The sequence below is a fragment of the Acinonyx jubatus genome, chromosome E3 (genome assembly GCF_027475565.1).
Source record: "Acinonyx jubatus isolate Ajub_Pintada_27869175 chromosome E3, VMU_Ajub_asm_v1.0, whole genome shotgun sequence".
In the NCBI taxonomy this organism is placed as follows: domain Eukaryota; kingdom Metazoa; phylum Chordata; class Mammalia; order Carnivora; family Felidae; genus Acinonyx; species Acinonyx jubatus.
Genome location: NC_069398.1, coordinates 9,264,833 through 9,289,928, shown reverse-complemented (window position 1 = coordinate 9,289,928; position 25,096 = coordinate 9,264,833). Strand labels below are relative to the sequence as shown.

The window sequence follows — 25,096 nt, the reverse complement described above, 5'->3', positions numbered from 1 at the left end:
TAAATGATGTGTGGACTTGAAATATGCCCACAAAGTCTTTGATACTCTTCCTTTAAAATTTTTTTTAATGTTTATTTATTATTGAGAGAGAGAGACAGAGCATGAGCATGGGAGGGGCAGAGAGAAGAGGAGACACAGAATCCGAAGCAGGCTCCAGGCTCTGAGCTGTCAGCACAGAGCCTGACGTGAGGCCTGAACCCACAAACTGTGAGATCATCACCCTAAGCCGAAGTTGGACACTCAACCAAGTGAGCCACCCAGGCGCCCCTTTAAGTTTATCTTTATTTATTTTGAGAGAGAGAGAGAGAGAAAGAGTGAGAGAGAGAGAGAGTGTGAGCAGGGGAGGGGCAGAGATAAGAGGAGACACAGAATCTGAAGCAGGCTCCAGGCTCTGAGCTGTCAGCACAGAGCCTGACATGGGGCTTGAACTCACAAATCTAGAGATCATGACCTGAGCTGAAGTCAGACGCTTAACCGACTGAGCCACCCAGGCACCCTGATACTCTTCCTTTAAAGAGCTGAAGCATAATTCCTATTTTCTTGAGAATGAGAAGAACTTAGCGACTTGTTTCTAATAAGCAGAATATGGTAGATACAATAGGGATGTGTAAGATTAGGTCACAGAAGGTATTTTGGCCTCTTCTTTGTTTTCTCTCTTGAGTTGTTTTTTTCAGGGGAAGTCACAAGAACACAAAAGCAGCACTGTGGAGAAGTCTACAGGGTGAGGACTGAGGCTTCCTGCCTGCAGCCAGTAATGAGCTGAGGCATCTTAGTCAACTGCTATGGAGTACGCCATCTTGGAATCAGCTCCTCCAGCCCCAGTCAAGCCTTCAGATGACTGATGCCCCAGCTGACATCTTAACTACCATTTCATGAAAGACTCTGAGCCAGACCCACCGAGCTAAGGCACTCCTGGATTCCTGACCTCGGAAACCAGTTGAGGTATTTTAAATGTTTTTTTTTAAGCTTTTAACTGTTTGTTCCACAGCAATAGATAACCAACACAAACTGACTGACATGTTGAGGGAAGGAGTAAATGTTCTACCACTGGAGATGCATGGCAGAGGGGAGGAGAGACTGGAAATGTCAAGTTGCAAAGGTCCTTGAAGTGCACGCTCAGAAATCTGACCTTCATTCTGATGAGACTTGCTTGGGCCACCACAGGGCAGTAAGACTTGTGCATTTTTCACATCTAATAACACAAAAGTGGCATTCTTCTGTTTAGGTCTCTCAGTGGTCTCTCATTGCTTTGAGCAGAAAGGACAAATGCTAAGTAAAGCAGAGAGGGCCTTCAGTTTTCTTTCTCTTCCCTTCTTTCCTTTTTTTCTTTCAGCCTGATCTTTTGCCACTCTGTTGTGGCACTGTCCCCATCCCAATGCACACACATACAGTGCAAATACTCCTTCTACCCCAAATACTTTGGTTTCTTAGAGATACTATGTTCTCTTAAGCTTTTATAGGTTTGCCCTTGTCCTGGGCACTATCCCTCATCTCTGCCTTTTGGACTACCTGGACTAACTATCCCTTTTTTTGGAAGCCTTTCTTTTCCTCCCCAGTTTGGGAGGGTGCCTCCCATTTACTCCCACCCTCTCACAGGTTAGTATGGGCAGATGTCATTGCATTCACAGGATTTTTCTGGTCTAAATGGACTCTTCTCATTTGTCCATTTCAGCAACTCTTTCCCCACCTGGGCTTGAGCTCCACAAGAATTCACTGGTTGCACTTGCTTATTTTTTAATCTCTGAAGACAGCAGGTGTCTAATAAATGTTTGTTGAACAAATGAATGAATACATGATTGAGTTGTTGCTGACTGCTACACCTGCAGACGTCCAGACTTCTCTATAGTTTGGTAGCTGGGTGATTTGTCTTGGAAGGGTTCTGAAGAAAAATAAGTCCAGCATTAAGGGGTCTTATCTTGCCCCATGGATGGATGTACCTCGTGTTTGAGCTGGACATAAACACGGATATAGCAATAGTGGGTCTCGCTCTCCTCCACAAATCACTGGACCTGTTCCCCTCAGAGCGGACCAAGAGGCATTACCCTCACTTTGAAACATGACCTAATTTCACTGACTCATGGGCAGAAACCCTGAGATGCTGGTCCCTTTTGACCAATGTCCCCAATCTTTTCTCATATGACAGGGTAAAAAAAAAAAAGTATCCATAACCCTGATCATTTTCAAACAAGTCTGTTCTTGTTAACTCTTTGGAGCCCATTAACTATGTGAGGACTGACTGTTTTAGGGGGGATTGGGTTTGGCTTGGACACAAGCTGGGGCAGAGCTGAGAATGTGAAGTGCCTCAGGTATATTAGTGCAAAATGGTGAGGTGGAAATTTGAGAATTATGTGGGACAGAGGTCAGCAAACTACAGTCCACAAGCCAAATCCAGCTCTATTTTTTATGGCCCGAGCCAGGAATGGTTGTTACAGTTTTTAATGGTTGTATTTTAAATGGTTAGATAAGTGCCTATGTGATACCTTTGATTTTGCCTCTTGGCTTGCAAAGCCTAAAATGTTTATTATACATGGCCATTTAAGAAAAAGTTTACTGATCCCTGGTGTATAATAAGAGAGAAAGACTTTCTCAGAGATGGAATCTGGTGAACAGACATGTCTACTTGGAGTTTTAAGTTGCTTACAGTGGGATGTGCCATGTAATTCCCTTCTTCTGTATCCCCTAGGGAATCCGTCTTACCTCTAGATTGGCCATTAAAACTTACCAGTCACCTGTCCTTTGGTGGGCAGGAAACACAGAGGGGACTCGATGTATGCATCTGACAACAGGGAAAGGGCACGCAGAAGCAGAGGCTGGGGTCCCAGAGAGAAGCCATCAACCGGTCACTTAGGGCCTCCCTGTTACTGTTTTTAGGGTCTCAGGTCAGGTGTGAGAGTTAACAGTACAACCCCATCCCCCTTCTTCTCTTCCTACTGCCTAAACCAGCTCCAGCCTGCTGGGTCTAACTGGTGCTGTCCTCTGTGAGGGCACATCCCCCCCTTTACTTAATCACGGGGTCCCCTCCTCTCCCAGCAGCCCATCAGCCAGAGTGCCTGGCCACTTCTCAAAGAGAGCCCTCTTACCCATCAGGGGACGATAATGCCCAGCAATCATTTTGGCTTTTCTAGACTTAATGTTCTCTCTCCTCAGGTCCTTCCTGCCCCAATGGGAAGCGTAAGGATGCTATTTTAAGACATCCTTTTGTACCAAAATACCACTTTGAGACACTCATGTCTTTCCTTCCAATAATCTCTTTTGTTTAAAGCATAAAGAACTTGTCAGGCGGGGCAAGTTGTAGCTTCCTATGGGAAAGGAGCCAAAGGGCAGTGTGGAGGTTGTCACAGTATTCCTGCTGCCCCAGGGCATCAGTGCTTTCTAACTCATAATGCTGAGGGCAGTGGACGCCCTTTGTCTTCTCCAGTGTCTCATTCTCATCTTCACAGACTGGAAACCACAGGGAGAGGTCACCAGGGACCCAGGCTCCATGTGACGAGCACCAGGGTGAGAAAGGACAGGCTAATGATGGCCAAGTCGGCACTCAGCCTGGCCACAGGGAAAGAGCTGGAGAACATGAAGGGAAGAGAGAAGAAAAGGCAGTGGAAAGAGTTTTTCCCACCATGGCAAAAATAATTGGGACTACATCTGAGGTGGGTGTCTGCTGACATCATACAAATGAACAGATATTTGGGAGAATGAATTATTTCCCCCCCTGAAAGCCTCTAAGGTTTTAGGTCTGATTTCTATCACTGTATTCTGCTTTTCTCATGATAGCTAATATTTACTGAATGCTAACTATGTATCCTGTACGATGCTAATCAATTTACAAGATTCAGCTCATTTACTGCAGATGACAATCCTGCAGTGTAGTAAGTACTGACTGTCACTCCATATTTACAGAAGAGGAAACTAAAGCTCAGAGAGGTTAAGCCACTTGCCCACAATCACACAGCTCATGAGTGGCAGAGCTGGGACACAGCCAGGCCTGACCCCAGAACCTGAGCTTATCATAACCTCTCCCTTAGATCAGCTCTCCCACGGACCTTGCCTCCAGGATCTTTTCTCCCATGCCAGCCGGGCACCAGCATATGGTTTGGAGAAGCCAACTCCCGTAGACAGCTGTCTAGATGGTGTTGATGTTATAAATGGTATTATAAAAAATAAGGATAAGGCTTATAAATCAGGCAAAGGGAAGTTATGATTCTTGTGGACACTCTAATCTATCTTCCTATAATTGCCTGTATATGAAATGCCTGCATGAGGTTATCGGAGTATTCCCCGAATCGCCTGTGAAGGAAAGATTGCAATTTTAGCAACCCTTGTTACACAAACCAAAGCAATCTGTTCTACTTTGACACTCTGACACCCATGGCTGGCAAAAGGGGTGGAGATAGGGACGGACAGGAGTTTGTGTACGTTCCTGTACCAATGGGAAGTATAAAGGGTTAACCGTGAAACATCATCCGTGCAGATGATGCTCTGGCCTCTCACCAGGCTAAGGAAGCAATCTTTGGGATACTTACGGAGAAAACCACAGCTTCCCTTCTTTAAACCATCTTTAACCTTTAGTTCTAGAAACCCTAATTAAAAATCAATTCTGTTTTTTGTAGTAAATCTGACAGTAATCCTATCTCTAATGGCAGTGGCAAGATAAATAGTATGTCAGGTAAACTCAGCGGGAGAATGACATTTTCATTAGCAATTTACCGGGTGTGAAATTTCTACCATGATAAGGCATCCCTGAATAATATAGGGTAACTGTCCCCTTAGGATGACCCATTCTACTAATTAATGGGGGACACTAGTGGGATTCAAGTCTCCTACCCAAATAATTTTAGTGCTCACAGCAGAGTTATTTTGTATGCACCTTGCACTGAGAAAATAAGTCAGGACCCAAAACAATAAACAAGCTGACATAACAAGATGATTGCAGCCTATTGCAGTCCAGAAAAATCTAATCTGGTCTCCTAACAGCATCACAATCTTTATTGTGACTGTATGGGTCCCAATTCATCAGCCCATTTCAGCAAGCTATCCCCGCCAGTAATCATTCACTTTCAGGGTAGCCTCTGAACAGGTATCGACTTTAGAGACTGGCAATTCATCCCCGGTTCTGCAGCCCCTCCATCCAGATTCTTTGGCAGTCTCTGAAGCAGGTTGGGAGAGAAAATTTTGGCCCATACATGCAGGACCTCCAGAGAGACTGTGAAGGAAGGTGAGAAGGCAGGCAAGCAAAATTCTCCAGCTCAAAGCAAAGAGAGAATATGATACTGGCATCATATCCTGTCCCTGCTCTCATCCCAACAACATTCCCAGTGACCTAGGTGGGATCATGAAGTATTAGGACTAAAAGGTATAGACAGAAGATGCTTGCAGTTATTGAGGTCCTACCCTATGCCCGCTCTAGAGACTTCGGGCTCCCAAGGACTATTATGGAGGATTCCTCGGAAAATCTGTTATCAGGGATTCTGTAACTGCCCCATAATATTTTTTCCTTTTCAAGTAAACAGATAAGACCATTAGACTGGGAAATGTTCTTAACCAGAGATTGGACAAGGTCTCTGCACCCCTGCTGAACAGGGGCCTGCACACCTCCGCCACAGATGAGGGATACAGGTATGGAATGGTCAAGGCACCATGTTTGGGAATCCAGCTTGGTTCCTGTGTTTGGTATGCACATCTCCAAAGACAGATGGAACTTTGGGTCTTGGATATGGCAAAAGGAAGCTGTAATTGGAGTTTATCTGGGACTCATAATAAAATGTCAGGATACAGCCCTCCCCTTTGCTGGAGGGATCACTTGATATTTCAAGCAGTAGGCTCTGGTGTTGAAGCTGGTGCAATTCTGAATGCTTTCCATCTGTACTTACCATTGGGGTCAATCATGTAGCTGGCATGCTAATCACTTTGCATGCTGTACCCCCACCCCCAATCTTTTGGTGGGCTCCCACAGAGCCTGCGGAGAGGATAATGAGCCTGTGGTTGTGCCCCCTGACCACAGGTTGGGCCAAGGATAGAAATGAAGTCTAAGCCTAGATAAGCTTTAGAGATTGAGAAGGTGGCTCAGACACTCTATGTGGCTGCTAATGGGCACTGCACGGAAGAGCCACACAATTCTGAGACATGCATGGCTCAAAAAAGGCATCAGTGATATGCAGAGAGAGAAAAAAGACGGGGCAGATAAACCCTCAGACACAAAGAGGGGACACACGTGTCCCCCTATCTAGCCATGCCCCTAAGGTAGAGCTATACACCAGGTCTCTTAGATTCCAGGTCCCTGGGAGACATGGCTGAAATCCCTGCCCTTGGATTCGGAATGACGTTCCATTGTTTTATTCAGTATCCTTTAGTGGCAAGTCCCAGAGACAAGGGGGTGTACTGGCTTATAGTGCTGCCAGTACGGAGACAGATGACTGCAAGTGTTCAATGTCAACAGGGTTCTCCTTCTTTGTCTCCTGTTTCTGCTTTCCTCTCGGCTGGCTTCCTTCTCAGATGGGCTCACCAAACGCTCTCAGAAGTTCTGGCTTTGCAACCACAATGGAGAAAGTGCCCCCTCATTTCCAGTAGGTTTAGAAAAATTGGGAGACTGATGCTCATCGAATAGTTTAGGTCACAACCACCAAGGAGCTAAGCCACTGAGTGGAACACGCTGACCAATCAGTCCGTCCTTAGAAGTCACTGTGAAGAGGCATCAGCCCCACCCAAATCATGAGCACAAAGGGACAGAAAGCAAAGGGACACCACCCAAAGGCACACTGGGGTATTGTTCCCAGAAGATGGATGTTGGGCAGGTAACAAGAAGGAATGTCTGCTATAACCCTGTCTCCCTTCAAAGAAACTCTTGTTTCAAGTTAGTCTGAGAAGATTCTGTTTCTCGTCACCAAATAGTCCTTAACTAAACATCTAGAAAAATGTGCAGGAAATGAAGATGAATAAGACAGATTTCAGCTGTCAAAGACCTTACCTTTTTATAAGGAAGATAAACCCAATGTACATAAATTGTACATCACAAGTAAAAGCTTGTTTCAAAGGTACAAAGAATCCCAGAATTTCAAAGGCAATGACACTAAGGTAAGCAAGAAGTTTCTTTTCGATTTTTGTTTGGCTTGGGATGTAGGGAAAGAATGGCTAGGGTTTCAAATAGACAGGGAGAGTATTTCCAGTTAAAGAAAATGGTGTAGAGGTGCCTGGGTGGCTCAGTTGGTTAAGCATCTGACTTCGGCTCAGGTCATGATCTCACCGTTTGTAAGTTTGAGCTCCGCGTCGGGCTCTGTGCTGACAGCTCAGAGCCTGGAGCCTGCTTTGGATTCTGCGTTTCTCTCTCTGACCCTCTCCCGCTCCCACTCTATCTCTCTCTCTCAAAAATAAACGTTAAAAAAATAAAAAAAAAAAGAGAGAAAGAAAGAAAATGGTGTCATCAAATACCTAGAGGCTGAAAAGTACAAGAATAAGTTAAAAGCATCAAGCTTACCCCAAGTATCTCCTCCAAGTAGCTCTCCCACCCAATGCCCCAGTGTCAGGCCTCGCCCAGACTCAGGACATCCACTTTTACCCCATTCCAATCATTTTCCACTTGCCAACTAGAATGAACTTTTTCAAATGCAAACCTGGTGATAATGATACCCTCTTGCCTTTCCATGTTTCCCACTGCTCTGATGATCTAGATTAAAATTCTTACCTACTTTCCTTTCTTTGCACTCCAGCACAGTGGATGTTCTCTAAGTTATATGAATTTTCCAAAGCCTCAGATATGCTGGGGAGGCCACCTGAAATGCCCCCTGCCCCATCTCAACCCCTTCATGTAGTGATTAATTTATACCCTTCCTTCAGATCTCTACTTCAGGAAGTACAGTGTCACCAGGCTAGTTGAGATCTCCCTGTGATTCTCACACACTGTCACCCCATATTTAGCTTTATTTGCCTCATTTCAGTTAGTAAATTAAACTTTATTTGGATGATTATTTCACCAATGACTCTTCCTTCAAGAGTAGGTTTTCTCAGCCTTGGCTTTATTAACATTTTTGTCCAGATGATTCTTTGTTGTGTGGGGGACAGGGCTGTCCTGTGCATTAAAGGATATTTAGGGGCTCCTGGGTAGCTTAGTCAGTGGACATCTGACTGGCTCAGGGCATGATCTCACGGTGTGTGAGTCTGAGCCCCGCCTCGGAGCCGGCTTCATATCCTCTGTACCCTCCCCTGCTTGCACTCTCTCTCTCAAAAATAAATAAAACATTAAAAATAAATAAAGAAGGGGCGCCTGGGTGGCTCAGCTGGTTGAGCGTCTGAATTCGGCTCAGGTCACGATCTCGTGGTTCGTGAGCTAGAGCCCCGCGTCGGGCTCTGTGTGGACAGCTCTGAGCCTGGAGCCTGCTTCAGATTCTGTGTCCCCCTTTCTCTCCACCCCACCCCTGCTGGTGCTCTGTCTCTCTCTGTCTTTCAAAAATGAATAAACATTAAAAAAATTTTTTTAAATAAATAAAGGATATTTAGCAGCACCCCTGACCTCTACCCACTAGATGCCAGAAGCACCCCTCCCTGAGTTGTGACAACCAAACATGTCTTCATACTGCCCAAAGATCTCCTGTGTGGATGGGTGGGAAGCAAAAGTGTCCCCATTAAAAAACACCACTCCACAGCCTACTGCACTGGAAACTCCATGAGGAAAGAAACCGATCCAGTATGCCTGGTAAATGTAGATACATGGTTCTCAATTTCAAGTGAACTTCAGAATCACTTAGGAAGCTTTAAAAAAATTATGATGCACGATCTAACCCCATGCTAAGTAAACAGGACTCTCTGAAGGGAAGGGGGGGGGGAACTGAGGTCCAGGCATCCATAAAAAGTTAAATCTCTTGTGCAGCTGGGGTTAATAATCACCAAAGTAGATGTCCTTTGCTAAACTCTTTACTTGATGAATGTAGGGGAGGAATGGAGATGGTAAGGGAGAAAGAGAAGGCAGGGAAGGGAGACAGGGAGGAAGTACAAGGAAGAGAAGCAAAGGAAGGAAAGAAGAAGGAAAGGAAGAAAGAAAACCAAAGTCTCTTGCTGGACTGTGACTCATAAGAGAAATCTGGCTATTAAGGCTGGAAACCTAGGCTGGGACCATATTTGACGAGTTACGAATATTATGTTGTCATACTTGGGGTAGACAAAAGGAAGCCAATGAACACTGCAGAGCAAGGATGTTCAAGTTCAGTGTTTTAAGAAGGTAAATGGGTCGTCCAGCTCACACAAGGAATTGGAGTGAAGAGATCCAGAAATGAAATGAATTCTATGAAAAGGTTTGGATGATGAGAAATAAAAAGGAAACAACAAATACCAAAGATTCTCCATGGGAAGAAAAGACAGGTGATTACAGGTGATAAGTACAGGGCTGCCTTTGGGAATATAAGAGCCGCGTATCATTCTGCAGTTTAGTAAGGACGACAGATGTGGAAAAACAGCGACTAACGTGGCGTTACAAAAGACGAAGCCCAGGGTGCCGCTGGAGCATAAAGCAGGTGCGTAACCTGGTCTCAAGGGTCTGACAATGCTTCTCAGAGGAAAAGACCTTTCCACTGGGACTTCTGGGGTGAAGGGGGTGAGGTCAAAGAGGGAGAAGGAAGGGAACTAGGAAAATACAATTGGATTAGGGCATGGCAAGAGCAAAGCAAAACAATGACAGCTGGACAGCTGAGGCAAGAAAAGTCCTGGATGATCATGGAGGTCTTTGTAAGCCTCACTCAGGCTCTTAGACTTTACTCGAAAGTCAGGATAAGCCATGGTGAGAAGGGTTTTAAGCAAAGTAGCAATACCACGCAGATTTGTAGTTTTTTCAGGTCCCATTTTGGCTATGGGGTGCAAAGGAGAAATGTGGAGAAAGAAAAAAGCCAGCAAAATGTTTCCAGGGCTTTAAACCCACTTGAGTGGGAGGAAGAACGGCCATATTAGCAGCAATGGGGAGAAGAAGCCAGTGACCAGAATTATGGGATAATAGGTATTCAAACATTTTCTTCCATTATTTCATAAAACCTTTAGGTTCCTTGCACAGAGTTCCCGTGTTGAGAAGAGTAAGGAAGAGCTTCCATTGTTACAGGTCCCGCAGACTGTGCCTGGATCCTTCTTCCCCTATAGTGTTCAAATTTCAGTAAGAAGAAGTGCTTTAAATGAACCAAGACTCCTGACGCTGAGAAGCGATGAATCTCTCCCAGGCAGTATTTCTATATCCCTGAAGAATCTCAACAAACAAAGAACATGGCCTGTGGAACAGACCAACCCAATTTCCAAACCCTGCCCTTTAGCTGACCAGCTGGACAATTTCCTTAACTCGTCTGAGCCTCAGTTTCCTCACCTGCAAATTAGGAAGACCAATACTTCCCTGTGTGGATGTGAAAATCAAATGACAGATAACATTTGGACAGTGCCCCGAAAAGTGGTTGGCAGTAGAAAAAGGTTGATTTTATCTCCATTCAGAGAGGCATCCAAGCTAGGTGGATTCATCGGCAACTTAAGCTATTCACTGCCATGAACTATTATATCATGAACAGCCATTTCCACAACGTAGCATTAATTCAAAATAGTACAGGCATCAATGTGATACATTGCATCAATAAGAGAAAGGATAAAAACCACATGATCATTTCAAAAGATACAGAAAAAGCATTTGACAAAAGTACAACATCCATCCATGATAAAAATCCTCAACAAAGGGTTTGCAGGGAACATACCGCAACATAATAAAGGCTTTACATGAAAAACCCACAGCTAACTTCACACACAATGGGGAAAAACTGAGAGCTGTCCCCCCTAAGGTCAGGAACAAGACAACGATGTCTACTCTTACCACTTTTATTCAACATAGTACGGCAAGTCCTAGCCATAGCAATCAGACGACAAACAAATAAAAGGCATCCAAATCATTAAGAAGCAAAACTTTCACTATTTGCAGGTGACACGATACTACATATAGAAAACCCAAAAGACTCCACCAAAAAACTACTAGAACAGATCAATTAATTCAGTAAAGTCACAGGATATCCAATCAATATACAGAAATCTGTTTCATTTCTATATACCAATAATGAAGCAACAGAAAGAGAAACTAAGAAAACAATCCCATTTACAATTGCACCTAAAATAATAACATACCTAGGAGTAAACTTAAACAAAGAGGTAAAAGCCTGTATCTGAAAATTCTGAAACACTGATGAAAGAAATTGAAGATGACACAGAGAAATGGAAAGATATCCCATGCTCATGGATTGGAAGGACAAATATTGTTAAAGTGTCTATACTACCCAAAGCAATCTACACGTTTAATACAATCTCTATCAAAATACCAATAGCAGTTTTCACAGAACTAGAACAAACAATCCAATTGAAAATGAGAAGTTATGAACAGACATTTCTCTAAAGAAGACATCTAGATGGCCAATAGACACATGAAAAGATGCTCAACATCACTCATCATCAGGGAAATGGAAATCAAAATCACAATGAGATATCACCTTATACCTGTCAGAATGGGTAAAATCAAAAATTCAAGCAATAGCAAGTGCTGGCAAGGATGTGGAAAAAAAGGAACACTCATGCACTGTTGGTGGGAATGCAAACAGGTGCAGCCACTCCAGAAGACAATATGGAGAGATTCCTCAAAAAATTAAAAATAGAACTACCCTACGATCAGGAATCACACTACCCAAAGAATATGAAAACACTAATTCAAAGGGATACATGCACTCCTATGCTTATAGCAACATTATTTATGATAGCCAAACTACGGAAGCAGCTCAAGTGTCCATGGATAGATGAATCAATAAAGAAGGTGTGGTTATACATACAATGGAATATTATTCAGCCATAAAAAAGAATGAAATCCTGCCATTTGCAACAACATGGATGGATCTGGAGAGTATAATGCTAAGCAAAATAAGGCAGTCAGATAAAGACAAATACCACATGATTTCACTCATATGTGGAATTTAAGAAACAAAACAAAAAAGGAAATAAAAGAAAGAGGGAGAGACAAATTAAAAAGCAGAAAACAAACAGATGGTTACCAGAAGGGAGGTGGGTGGCAGGATGGGTGAAACAGGTGAAGGGGATTAAGAGTACACTTATCCTGATGAGCACTAAGTAATGTACGGAAGTGATGAATCACTATACTGCACACCTGAAAGTAATATAACACTGTTTGTTAACTACACTGGAATTACAAAAAAAAAACAAGAAACAAAAACAAACAGACAAACAAACAAACCATAGTACAGGCAGAGGAGGCTTACTTGAAAGATTCTTCCCTTCGCTTAGGAGCTACAGAGGAGTGTTCACAGAGTGGAGAAAAAAAAATTCAGGACTACAGGCAATAGAAATATTTGAATAACGGCAGAGCCAGAACATTTGTAGCAAGTCAATAGACCACTATTCTCTTCCCAGTAAATTCTCTATCTTGAGCTTCTATAATATTGGCATCTTTGTTACGAAGCAACTTCTGATCTATTACTCTTATAAAGGCATACTGGATGCACTGGAAGGAGAATGTTGCTTTATTGCAAAGCCAGGGCCCTGTGTTTATGATTTACAGCATAGCGGTGTGTGCCTGCCCGAGATCCTCCACACTGGTGACAAATCATGCAAAGGAAATGAACTTATCTTGATGTCTGGTCTGTGTGTTCAGCCAGCACTCTTCAGATTGCAAAGGGCAGACACACAACTCAAAATGGCTTAAGGGAAAGTGGAATCGTAAGGATGTTGAGGAATCTCAGGAAACAATGGGACAACCAAGCCAAGGTAAAGGCAGGAATTCGGGGGAGCTCTTAGGAACTGTAAAACCAAGGATTCAAGACATACTGTGATTCTTTTCTTATTTCCTGTAGACATTTGTCTATGTATTTCCTTATTCTTCTCTCCCACTACCAATGGGTTTTCCAAAACAAAACAACAACAACAAAAAACATTGGCCTCTGAGAACTCCTGAGTTTTTTACTTATGATGTCAGTCCTCCAAGGGATACTGAGCTCTTTCCTTTAGTGATGGTCCAAATGTCCTCATGAATGAACCCAATGTCTTAGCTTGGGTCAGGTGCCCATTCTAGGGCCAATGAGCTGATTCCAGTACAGAGTAGTGTACTGTGATTGGTCCATTCTGGATCACTTGCCTACATGGGGACCAATTAACAGTGGCTGGAGATGCAGGGAACATGGTCCCTCAAAAGGAAACCAAACAGAATTTGTAGGTGGAGGGGCAGTTTCCAGAAAAAGAGCAAGGCTGGACAGACAAAACCATGGGTGAACTCTACATTTCTCTCCTAGTGCTAAACACAGGGAGGGCATTTTGCTTCAAGTTTCAATTATTTGTTTATTCATCTCTTCGTCCTTCATGCATTCATTTGTTCAGACACCAAACATTTATTAGAGCTTCATCTGTCAGATCATGGCCATTTTCTGGGTTTCACAAGGAGCGAAGTGCCCCCCTCGTGCTGTTGAGACATTTCTAAAACACAAAGACTTTCACTCATACTCTTTAGTGCCTCTGCGAGAGAGGCACTCAGCCCCATTCAACTATGTACGGGAGCTTGCAGACCGCTTCATGCCAGTGATTCCTCCTGTTGAGAAATCCATTCTCTTTGAAACATTCAGCAATGGACAAATATAACACAGATCATCCTAGTCTCTCAACAGTCAAACACACACTCCAGGATGCCCCACTTGACATTGAGCAATCATCAGATTTTCCTCTAGGGAATAAAACATTTTGCTGGCCATGTTCACTCTACTGTATTGACTTCCCTCCTACAAGGAAACCTGTCGTGTAAAGAAACTTGAACTCAACTCTGGTACAAATTCATGTGTTTCTTTGTATAAGAGTTGCCTCCTCTTTATCCTTGAGTTTTCTTATCTGAAAAGTAAACGGTTTAAATATGAGATAAATCCTTGCAACCAGTTTTGGGAGAGGAAAACCAGGTCCTAAATTTTAAAAACCTAGTTATCATGAAGGAATCTTTCCCTAAAATTCTAGGCTGTGCTGAAGGCCAACTTATTTTCTCTCTCTCTTTTTTCTTCCATCATAGTTCTGTGGTACAATCATTTTTTACTTCTCTGGGTTTCCTGCTACCCTATAATTTATAGAAAACAGAGACTAGCCCTTAGTCACTGTATTCCAAATGCTCGGCACAAAACTTGGCATATAACAGACACTCCATAAAAGTAAATGGATATATCAATGGATAGACGGATGGATGAAAGACACGTTGCATTGGCCAACCTCACTTGTCCACAGAGATCACAGTCTGCTTTGAGCAAAAGGGTGACTATGTTGACTTCGGCATTGGAAGCCTGCAGATTAGAGAACTCAGGCTGTCAGGTCACACAAAAGCTGGCAGAATTCACATCTCCTCAGATGTTCTCCTGAGCTAGATTCACAGACAATCGTGGTCTAGCAAGTACAGCAGAGACCTGAGGACAGGACACTCAACCCAGCATTAATTAGAGTGATTTGGCCTGCTAAGATGTTTTTTAAAAACAAATCTTAATAACATTTGCCAATCCCTGAGCCCTTATAGCTGGTCAGGCACCATCTAAGAGCTTTGAAAACATGATCTAAACCAATGGTCCTCCATCAGGGTGACTTTGCCCCCTGTGACATTTGGCAACGGCTGGACACAATTTTGACTGTCACTGAGGAAAGGGTCTGCTTCTGGAGCTAGTGGGTAGAGCCGAGGTGTTCAACTAAACATCCCTTGAAACACAGGATGGGTCCCGACAACAACAGAGAATGGTTTAGACCCACATGTCAATAATGCCAAGGTTAAGAAATGCCAAGGTTGGGGCTCCTGGGTGGCTCAGTCGGTTAAGCATTCTACTTCAACTCAAGTCATGATCTCAGTTTGTGATTTCAAGCCCCGCGTTGGGCTCTGTGCTGACAGCTCAGAGCCTGGAGTCTGCTTCTGATTCTGTACTCCCCCCCCACCATCTGTCTCTCTCTCTCTCCCTCCCTCCCTCCCTCAAAAATAGACATTAAAACAACAACAACAACAATAATAAAAAGAAATACCAAGGTTAAGAAATCCTGATCTACAGCAATCCCTTCTACAACTCATTATTATTTTAAAATCATTACTATTATTTTCCTAATTTTACAGGAGAGGAAAATGAGGAATATGGAATACTATAGGTGCTTTGTGCCAGTAGCAGAGCTGGGATTTGAACCTCTTCCTCTGGGGTCTAAATCCTATGTTCTTACCATCTACCCTATAACTCTTGGCACGTCTTATCTACAAGGTTGGACTAAGCAGGGAAATTTACGCTGCCAATCCTGTACCTACTTAATATGCTGGGACTTGACATTCTTCCTGCTGCTGCGACATCCGATTTTTACCTAGTTTCACATGAGAAACTAAAGATGTTACTTTGGCCAGAGCTGGGAGTATCTTTAAATTGAATCCAGTTCCTCCTATTGAAACATAATAACTTTTAAAGTAATCTAGTCTCTTCATTACCAGTGCTACATGCAGTTGTTGAAATCTCTTTTGAGTTGGTAGTTAAAAGGCCCAGCCATACATTTGTAACGTTATTGTTGCCGGCTAAAATGCTTAGCAACAACACAAACATCACTCAGAATCAAATTATCAGATGTACCGACAAGATGCTCCTCGATTTAATAGTGTGGTAAATGATGGCTTGGAGATGTTCTTTGAAGCTGAGGAAGCAAATGTGAAAGCTAATTCAATTCTCAAATGAATAAAAGTGAGAAACTGTTCTTATAAACCTGATATTACCAGAGATAGGGCCAGAGTATGCTGCTGCCTTGTATGGGGGAGGAGAGAAGAGCAGGATTTATTTTATTTCAGATCATAAAGAGCTGGGCTCTCTGTGACCACACAGGTTTGACCTTGGGGGTGTGCGGGGAGAACGTGAGTAAGAGCAAGGGCTCATTTCCAACTCAGTCAAGAGGCTGCTTACTTCCCCATTGGTTCCCCTTGCAGCTGCTTGAGACAGGAAGGGGCCACTGGCCTTCAGGGAAATCAGATCTGTGTTGATGAGACTTTGAGAGCACAGAACAGCACTGCCTCAGAGAAAAGGGGATCCCAGATCACCTAGGCCAGTGGCCTTTCAATTACTCAGTAGGACCCTAGGTTTTCACAAAGGTATTTCAGGGGTAAGAGGAAGGAGGATTTGGAAGTGATTCATGGTCTGAAATTTGCTTTAATTTATCACATGAATGTGTATCTTTTATCATAAAGGATACAAAGGAAGAGCCAGATATAGAGATTTATAAGGTGACAAGATTCCAAAGGGTCCTGTGTGCAGGGGCTTCTGTCCCTGTAAAGGCTGGGGTGCACTACCCTGCCTGTACCTGTAAATGTTCACCAACCAGGAAGCTGTCTTCTGGGTCTCCCTGTCCAGAGTTTTTGCCAAGGCTCCATTACCTGGACACGAGTGATGAAATCGTTGGTCACTAGGTTAAATTCAGTCTCCAGCTGTTTTTTCTTCCAGGAGGCCTGAGCAAGCCTGAGACTGAAGGGTCTAACCCTTTAAATCATGTGACTGGAGGGGCGACTGGGTAGCTCAGTCGCTTAAGTGTTCGACTTCGGCTCAGGTCAGAATCCCACGGTTTCTGAGTTCAAGCCCTGTGTCCGGCTCTGTGCTGACAGCTCAGAGCCTGGAGCCTGCCTCGGATTCTGTCTCCTTCTCCCTGACCCTGCTCCACTCCTTCTCTGCCTCTCAAAAATAAAATAAGCACTAAAAAAAATTGAAATCACAGGACTGGAAAGCACCTGGGGTCCAGGAAGAGTCACCTCATTACCATAAACTGTGGTGTGGTCAAAAGAGACTCCTCTTAAGAATAACAGAGACACCCCATCACTCAGGAAATCCCCAAGGTTTTGAAAGCTCTATGCCAGGACCTAGGGACAAAGGTCAGATTTCTCCTTTTGAAAATCATACCTTAGGGGCTGAGGTTGACCCCACAGCCCCTGCCTCCGTCACCCCAGCTGGCTGGGTGTCATCTGGGTGGTGAAATGGCAGAATATAGAGTCAGAGCAGAGGAGACCTAGCGACTGGTTACTTCACCAAAGTAAAATGAGATTCCAATGATAGGGACCCCAAGTACTTGGTGATTCAGCTGATCTGGAAGCTTGGTCTCTAACCCTGAACTCTCTGAGTATTCTCTGGAGGGTTCCATGTTTCTTTCCTAGGGGTCCTATGACCAGTTATCACAACTGTGGCAGCTTAAAACAGCACACATGGGTTATTATCTTTCCCACCTGAAGGTCAGAAATCTGAAATGGGTCTTGCAAGGGCTGTGTTCCTTATGGAGGGAGAATCTGTTTCCTCACCCTTTCCAGCTGCCAAGAGATCACCTACACCTTTTCATCATGACCCCCTTCCTTCATTTTCAAAGCCAACAAGGTAGCATCTTCAAGTCTTTCCTTCTCTTTCCCTCTAATTCCTTCATTGCAGAGCCTCCTGCCTCACTCTTAGAAAGACCGTGTGATTTCATCAGCCCCACCAGGGGCATCCAGAATGATTTCTCCCTCAAGATCCTTAACTCGATATTATCTGCAAAATCCCATGTGCCTGAAGGGAACCCATTCACAGGTCCAGGGATCTGAACATGGACATCTTTGGGAGGTCATTCCTCAGTCGGCCACAGACCCATCCTTCCTTCATTGATGGTGTCAATCTGCTACCCTCAGCCCATGCCCTGCACCACACCCTCCTGGTGACTTCTGTTTGGAGCAGGGGACCATATCTCCCTTTCTCACAGCTCATTTCTCCAGTGGCCCTTCCCAGTCTTGTTCAGGGATGGGGAACTGTCCTCTGACCACTCGGGGCCATGTTTACTCGAGGGGAGAGAACTCCTTGGAGGCTGATTGACCCCTGTGTGCACCTCTGTTGGGTCGGAGTGCTCTGTGCCTGCTGGGTCTGTGATGCATTCCTGGCCACCCTACCCTGGGGGTGGGACTGGATGTTCATAAATATTGTTCAGTCATTCTGCGTCCCCCAGCGCAGCCCTTAGGAGAGAGCCCTGAGAGGCCAAGTCTGTATTTTTCCAGTGAAATACACCGGCACTTTATTTACTACTGGGACAGTGTTTGGCCATCCTAAAGAGGTAGTTGCGAACCTACCTGTCCTCTCCCATCGCCCTCTGGTTTGCTGTATGACGTCAAGGAATTTGCTTCCTTCTCCTCCTTTTCTAAGAAAAAGCTACAGCGGCTCGAATGAGAAATGTCTTTATTCCCATGTTGCTGTTTAAGTCAGTAATTTTCAGCCCCCAGGGGGTTTTGCACCCCAGGGGACATCTGCACCCTGACCCTTGCCCAGGGGACATTTAGCAGTGTTTGGAGGCATCTGGTTTTAACAACTTGGGAAGGGGGCTGCTACTGGTATCTAATGGGTAGAGGCCAAGGACAGAGCTAAGCCTCCTCCGGTGCCCAGGCCCCTCACTCCCAACAAAGAATTCTCTGGCTCAGAATGTCAACAGTGCTACAGTAAAGAAACCCTGACTTAGCCCCAAAGGAGAGGGAAGAGATACCAATAACCGGAGTGGCTTTTTCTCTCTCTGTACAGATTTACTTGGTCCTCTCCATGGGACGGGGAGTGAGTAGTCCTATTTTTCAGAACATGGGACAGTTACTGAGGCTCATGAATACGCAGGCAGGGTCTTCATGCTTCCAGAGCCTCAAAACCAAAAACCAGCCTACTTCCTCTGGTGTTGTCTCCCTCAGACACAGCATGTCTCCCTCCTGCCTTGGTGCCAACTCCTGCAGCAAAAATAACAAGCAGGACACCTCTGCCGGGGGCAGGAGGAAGGCAGTGACACAGCCTCTCGTGGATTACTGAGGCCTGTCCCTAAAGCACATGGGAGTGTGGACTCCCAACCGGGTCTGAATGCTCTGCATGTTTTCATAGACAAGAGATGCGTCCTTTTCAAGGTTGCCATTTGGGGTGGGAGGCCCTAATACAGTTTCACCCAATGATGAGGATTTGGTGGTGATGGGGGGAGGGGCTGGAGGGTGGGGGAAAGGGTGCAAATCATACATAAAGCTCAAGGTCCCAGTTCTTTGTGTAAATCTCTGGTAGCCAGGGCAGAGGGGGTGGGTGGGGAAGAAGAGCCTTTTAACTTTGAATACTTCACATTTGGCTGCCTTGGTGACTGGGTATGAGGCGTAGATAACCAGGATAAACCCTCAAGGCTATTCCTTGGTTTTTACTACCCAGGCCATACGGAGGGCAAGGCTCTGGGCAGAGCCAGGGGAAGCTCTCTTCCAAACAGGTTTTCTTGAGGTTTTGTTTTTTGTTTGCTTGTTTGTTTGTTTGTTTGTTTCCCCTCAAGTAAGGCTGTCAACCACAGGGCCTTGGGTCAACCAGCAGATTCTGGTGAGCAAGACTCCTCTGGACTTTATGTCTGCTTAAACTGAGTGACTGCTATGTGGGGAAGCCAGGTCCTCGGCCGGCAGGGAAACAAATGGCCACAAGGAATTTTTACATTATAGTGAGGCAGAAAAATCCTTCTTCCTAAGACAGAAAAAAATAGGCCACTGTTTCCTGTTGAGCAGATAAGTTATGTTGTTATATAAGTTATGTGGTTGCAGAGGATTTTAATTCTTCTTTAAATGCAAAGAAAAACAGTAATTTTTGAGATGGCTTCATTGATCAAGAAATAACTACTGGCTGCAAACATTTATTCACACCACAAAAGGCATAAGCCTTCTTTATCTTAACGAGAATATTATCTTGTTACAGTTAATAGTTATTGAACTGCCTATTGTGCTCCAGGCACTGTTTATGGGCACTGCCAATATATTATCTAATTTAATCTTCACCCTGATCCTCAGCCACAGGTCCTGTTACTGCCTTGACTTCATAGATAAAGAAAATGAGGGTCAGGGGGGTAAAGTAACTTGCCCAAGGTCACACAATTGATCAAGCATCACAGAAGGAATTTTGAACCTGAATATGGGACCAAGCTTTTCCCCTTAACCACTGTCCCACAGGATGTTTGCCCAGATGGATCCTCCATATTTTCACATCCAGACCCTGTCTTGGGAGGGACCAGAACCTCACTACAGTTTTCCTTTCCTTGCAATGTCTTTGGTGAGTTTTGGTAGCAGAATAATCTTAGACCCATGCAATGGATTTGGCAGTGCTCCCTTCTCTTCGAATTTTTTTTTTTGGAAGAGTTTGTGCAGAACTGGTATCATTTCTTTCTAAAATGTGTGGGAGAGTTCACTAGGATACCATCTGAACCTAGAGTCTTCTCTGTCGGAAATTTTTTAAACTTTTTTTTAATGTTTATGTGTTCATTTTCAGAGAGAGAGACAGAGAGAGGGGAAGAGACCGAATCCCAAGCAGGCTCTGCACCATCAGCACAGACCCCACGTGGGACCTGATCCCAGATCACGACCTGAGCTGAAACCAAGAGGCAGACACTTAGCTGACTGAGCCCCCTCAGGTACCCCCTTTGTGGGAAATATTGAAGCTACAATTTCATTTTAATTGATACAGCACTGTTCGAGCTATCTGTTCCACTGCAAATGAGCTTTGGTGGTTTGTGTCTTTCAGGGCACCAGGATGTTGAATTTGCAGACACAAAGTTGTTCCCAATATTCACTTTATCATCCTTCAAATACCTGTAGAATCTGTAACGAGATCACCTTTCTCATTCCTGATATTGGTATTTGTGTCTTCTTTTTCTTGTCAGTCTGATGACATGTTTATCAATTGGATTGATGATATTCTCAAAGAATCACCTTTTAGTTTTACTGGTTTTCTTGCTTTTCTCTGTTTTCTACTTCATTTGCTTATTCTCTGATGTATATACTGTATGTACTGATTTCTTACAGTATTTCTTCTGCTTACTTTGAGTCTAACTTCTCCTTATGTTCTATTTCAAGGTGCAAACTGAGATCATTCATTTCAGACCATCCTTTTTCTCTAATATAGGCATTTAATACTACAAATATCTGCCTAATTACTGCTTTCACAATACTCCAGATCTTCCCATGTACAGTGTTTTCATTTTCATTCAGTTCAAAATACTCTGCAATTCCCCTTGACCCATGGTTTACTTAGAAATATGCTGTTAAGTGTCCACAAAATTCAGAGTTTCCCAGAGATCTGTTATTCATTTCTAATTTAACTACAGGGGAACTTGTGTTTTGGTCCCGGATATGGTCTATATGCTCAGTGTTTTGTGTGGACATTCAGGGCACGGCAGAAGGAACGTGTGATTCTGCTGTTGTTGGGTGGAGAGTGTTCTGTGAATGTTAATTCAGTGCAGTTGGTTCAGGGTGTTGAAGTCTTTCTGTATCCTTGCTGATTTTCCATTCATTCGTTCTATCAGTTACTGAGAGAGGAGCTGGGACTTTCTAACTGTAATTGTGGAATTCTTTCTCTGCATTTCTCTAAATGTTTGCTTCATGTCTTTCCAGAATCTGTCACTGGGTGCACAAATGTCCTCTAGAGTAATTGCCCCCTTGTATTATAAAGTAACCTTTATTCTTTGCTGTGAAATCTATTTTCTCTGATACTAATATAACAGCTCCAACCCTTCATAAAAATAGTGTTAGCATGGGATATCTTTTCCTATCTTTTTAGGTTTAACCTATTTCTGTATCTGTATTTAAAGAGCATTTCTTATATTTCCAACATATAGTTAGGTCCCGATTTTCTTTAAAATCCAAACTGACCTTCTTGTCTTTCCATGAAAATCTATTTAAATTTAATATGATTATTAAATACAGTTAGATTCATGTTGATCATCTTCAATTTGTTTTTCTTTTTTAATTAGGTCCATCTGTGTGTTTCCTTTCTGTTTCTTCCTTATGTTGGATTCAGTATATTTTACAATTTCTTTTTTTCTAACAGTTTTATTGAGATATGATTCGCGTACCATGAAATTCAGCCTTTTAAGTGCATGACTCAGTGGGTTTTAGTAAACTCAGAGTTATTCATCACTACTATCTAACTCCAGAATGTTTTCATCAACCCAAAAAGAAAGTCATCCCCACTAGGCACTCTACACACCCTTACTCTTCCCAGTCCTTGGCAACCACATTCTACTTTCTGTCTCTATGGATCTGTTTGTTCAGGACATTTCATATAAATGGAACCATGAAATATGTAATCTTTTGTGATGGGTTCTCTCACTCAGCATAATGTTTTCAAGGTCCATCTATGGTAGAGTATCCCTTCCTTTATTTAACCGAATAATATTACAGGGACAGATACACCACATTTGACTCTCCCATTCATGAGCTGATGGATACTTGGGTTGTTTCAATTTGGGGGCTAATGTATATAGAGCTTCTGTCAACATTTATGAGCACACTTTTTTATATCTTCAAATCTCTTGGATACATACCTCGGAGTATCACTGCTGTCATACAGTAGCCATGTTTAAGCTTTTGATAAATTACCAATCTGTTTTCCAAAGTGCCTGCACCATTTTACAGTCCCACTGATAACACACTAAAGTTCTAATTTCTCCACATCCTTGCTAACCCTTGTTATTATCTATCTTTTTTATTAGAAACATTTTAGTAAGTGTGCAGTTGTATCTCATTGTGGTTTTCTCTTGCATTTCTCTAATGACTGATAATATTAATGGGCTTATTGGGCCATTTATCTTCTTTGGAGAAATGTCTATGAAAATCTTTTCCCCATTTTTAAATTGAGTTTCTTTTTATTACTGAGTTGTAAAAGTTCTTTATATACTATGGATCCAAGGTCCTCATCTGATATATGATTTGCAAATGTTATTTTTTATTATGGGGGCTGCCTTTTAACTTTTTTCATGTTGTCCTTACAAGGTACAAAAGTTTTAAATTTTGATGAAGTTCAGTTTGTATCTTTTTTCTTGTCATTGTCATTTTGTTTTAAAGTCACAACAAGCAGGCTTTGTCTAACAGAAGGTTACAGAGATATATTCTTGTTTTTTTTTTCCCTAGGAGTTTTATAGTTTCAATTCTTACATTTAGTTGATGAGACATTTTGAGTTAATTTTTGATGTGAGGTAGGGGTCTAGTTTCATTCTTGTGAATATATAGTTGTCTAACATCGTTTCTTGAAAAGACTGTTCTTTTCCCCCATTGAATTGTCTTAGCACCTTTGTCAAAAATCAATGGACCATAAAAGTAAAGGTATATTTCTGGACTCTCAATTCTATTTCATTGATCTATAGGTCTAGCTGTAATACCAGTACCACACTGTCTTGATTACTGTAGCCTTGGAGAAAGTTTTGACATTGAGAACTGTAAGCCCAACTTTGTTCTTTTTAAGATTGTTTTGGATATTCTAGCTCATATAGGTTTTCAGGTCAGCCTTTCAGTTTTTTCAGAAAAAAGTCTGGCCATGATAGTCGATTAAAGACTGAACTAAATCTGTAGACCATTTTAGGGAGTGTGGTAAGTATAGGGATAACCCCCAAGAAGACATCCTTGTCCTAATCTCCATAACCTGTGAATATGTTACCTTACACTGCAAAAGGGTTACTGTAGATATAATTGAGGAAGTTAAGGTGATTCTGGATGGTCCTGATGGATCCAATGTCTGTCATAAGACGAGGAAAGGAGTGCCACAGTCAGGAAAAGAGATGTGATGGGAGAAGTGGGTTGTGGAGTAATGTGGCCATAAGCCAAGGTCTGTGGACAGCCAGCCACTAAAGTCAGAAGCAGACTAAAAAAATCTTACATGGAACTTGAAATGGAGGATATGAAGATAAGCAAAAACAACACGGTGATCTCTGCTCTTGCGGAGCTTACAGACCTTAATCAAATAAACTTACCTAGAGAAAGTGCTACAGAGACATGAGAGCTTGTAACAGCGGTCTTGGGTCGAATATCTGGGGGGGCGGGGAGGAGGTGACACTGGAATTGGTCTTCCAGCCGAAATAGGAAAGAAAGAGGAGGCGTTCATTCAGCGAAACAGGTGAGGTGAACACTGCGGGCAGAGGAAACGAGGACACAAAAGCCAGGAGCCCAAAGCAGACTAAAGTCCTGGTTCTAGAGTTTGGGCTCAGAGCATGCTGGGAAACTGGAGCCCAGGCTCCTCCCTCGGCCTGTCTCTCACCATCACCATGGAGCCCTTGGCATGATGCTGGAGTCAAGCTGGGAGCTCCTCTGCCTACTTTTGGAAGACAAATGTCTCCCGCTATCCTTTTGTGACCCCCCGATCCCCACCATAGAACACTGTCGGCCACTCAGCAGGTCTCACAACTGCCTGGCTTCCAACATGCTGTTCCCTGGACCCCATAGTGTGAACCCCGGACCAGGCTCCGGGGCACACTGGTTCTCCCCTAATTAGCTAGCACACCTGTACCGCCGTGGCTTCTCCTGAGCCTATGAGGCCACCAGAGGTAGCATTAACAGGCCTGGTATCATAAGTCACTGCCAGGCAAGCTGAAGGTAATTAATTCTAACGCTGGGAACTGCTCAAGACTAATTCCACTAAAACTATATTGTGAAACCAGAACACACACACAAAGTCATACTATCACTTAGCAACTTCCTACACCTGGTGCTTTTTATTACATGACCCCATTTACTCCCCGCGACTGGCCTATCCATTAGGTACCATCGCTCTTCCCAATTTACAAGTGTCTAAGGAATGGAGAGAGGGCTGCAGAGTCACATGGCTTCAGTGCAGGAGCCGGGATTGGTTCTCATATCCAAGCTATAACTGAGCCCATGTGCCTTCTGGTATCCTCCCTGAGCTACGCTTTTGGTACTCTGAACTATATGGTACTTATGCGAATAACTTAAATAAAAATAAAAAGAACCCTTCTTTTTATCAGAGATTTGATGCAGCGAGCTTTTATAGCTGTCGGGTTTTTTGTTTGTTTGTTTGTTTTTAAATTGCATGGTCTCTTGTCTAAATAAAGTCCTGTGGTACTTAATGCATGTCCTGGCATTACTGATTCTCTGGTCTAAGGGCAGGACTGGGAGTGTCTGTCCAGAGCCATCGGCCTCCCAGAAGACCTCATAGGAAAAAAAGGTACAGACAGTAACTTGCCGATCCTAATTGCTTTGCCCGCTATACATGTCTCAGATCAAATACTATTTTGTCCTCTTTTTCCCCTTTAGGGGGGAATTAATTAAGCTCTAATTACACCTACAGAAAAA

At 43.4% G+C, this 25,096-nt stretch overlaps 3 long non-coding RNA genes across 5 annotated transcripts in view; 1 reads left to right on the top strand and 2 right to left on the bottom strand.

Annotated features, from left to right (window-relative positions):
• LOC113594825 (uncharacterized) overlaps positions 1-25,096 on the bottom strand; it is a 243,967-nt gene that overhangs the window by 129,737 nt on the left and 89,134 nt on the right. The gene's annotated exons all lie outside the window — the stretch shown is intronic.
• On the bottom strand, positions 366-4,416 carry LOC113594827 (uncharacterized). The gene is made up of 3 exons (XR_003415272.2): positions 3,081-4,416; positions 2,723-2,861; positions 366-1,879 (listed from the first exon to the last, which is right to left on the bottom strand). It is a non-coding gene; the product is annotated as an uncharacterized LOC113594827 (long non-coding RNA).
• On the top strand, positions 3,428-7,317 carry LOC113594824 (uncharacterized). Of its 2 annotated transcripts, none has more exons than XR_003415270.2 (3): positions 3,428-3,644; positions 5,498-5,610; positions 6,431-7,317. It is a non-coding gene; the product is annotated as an uncharacterized LOC113594824 (long non-coding RNA). The 2 variants fall into 2 exon arrangements; XR_003415269.2 differs by having other exon boundaries at positions 6,487-7,299.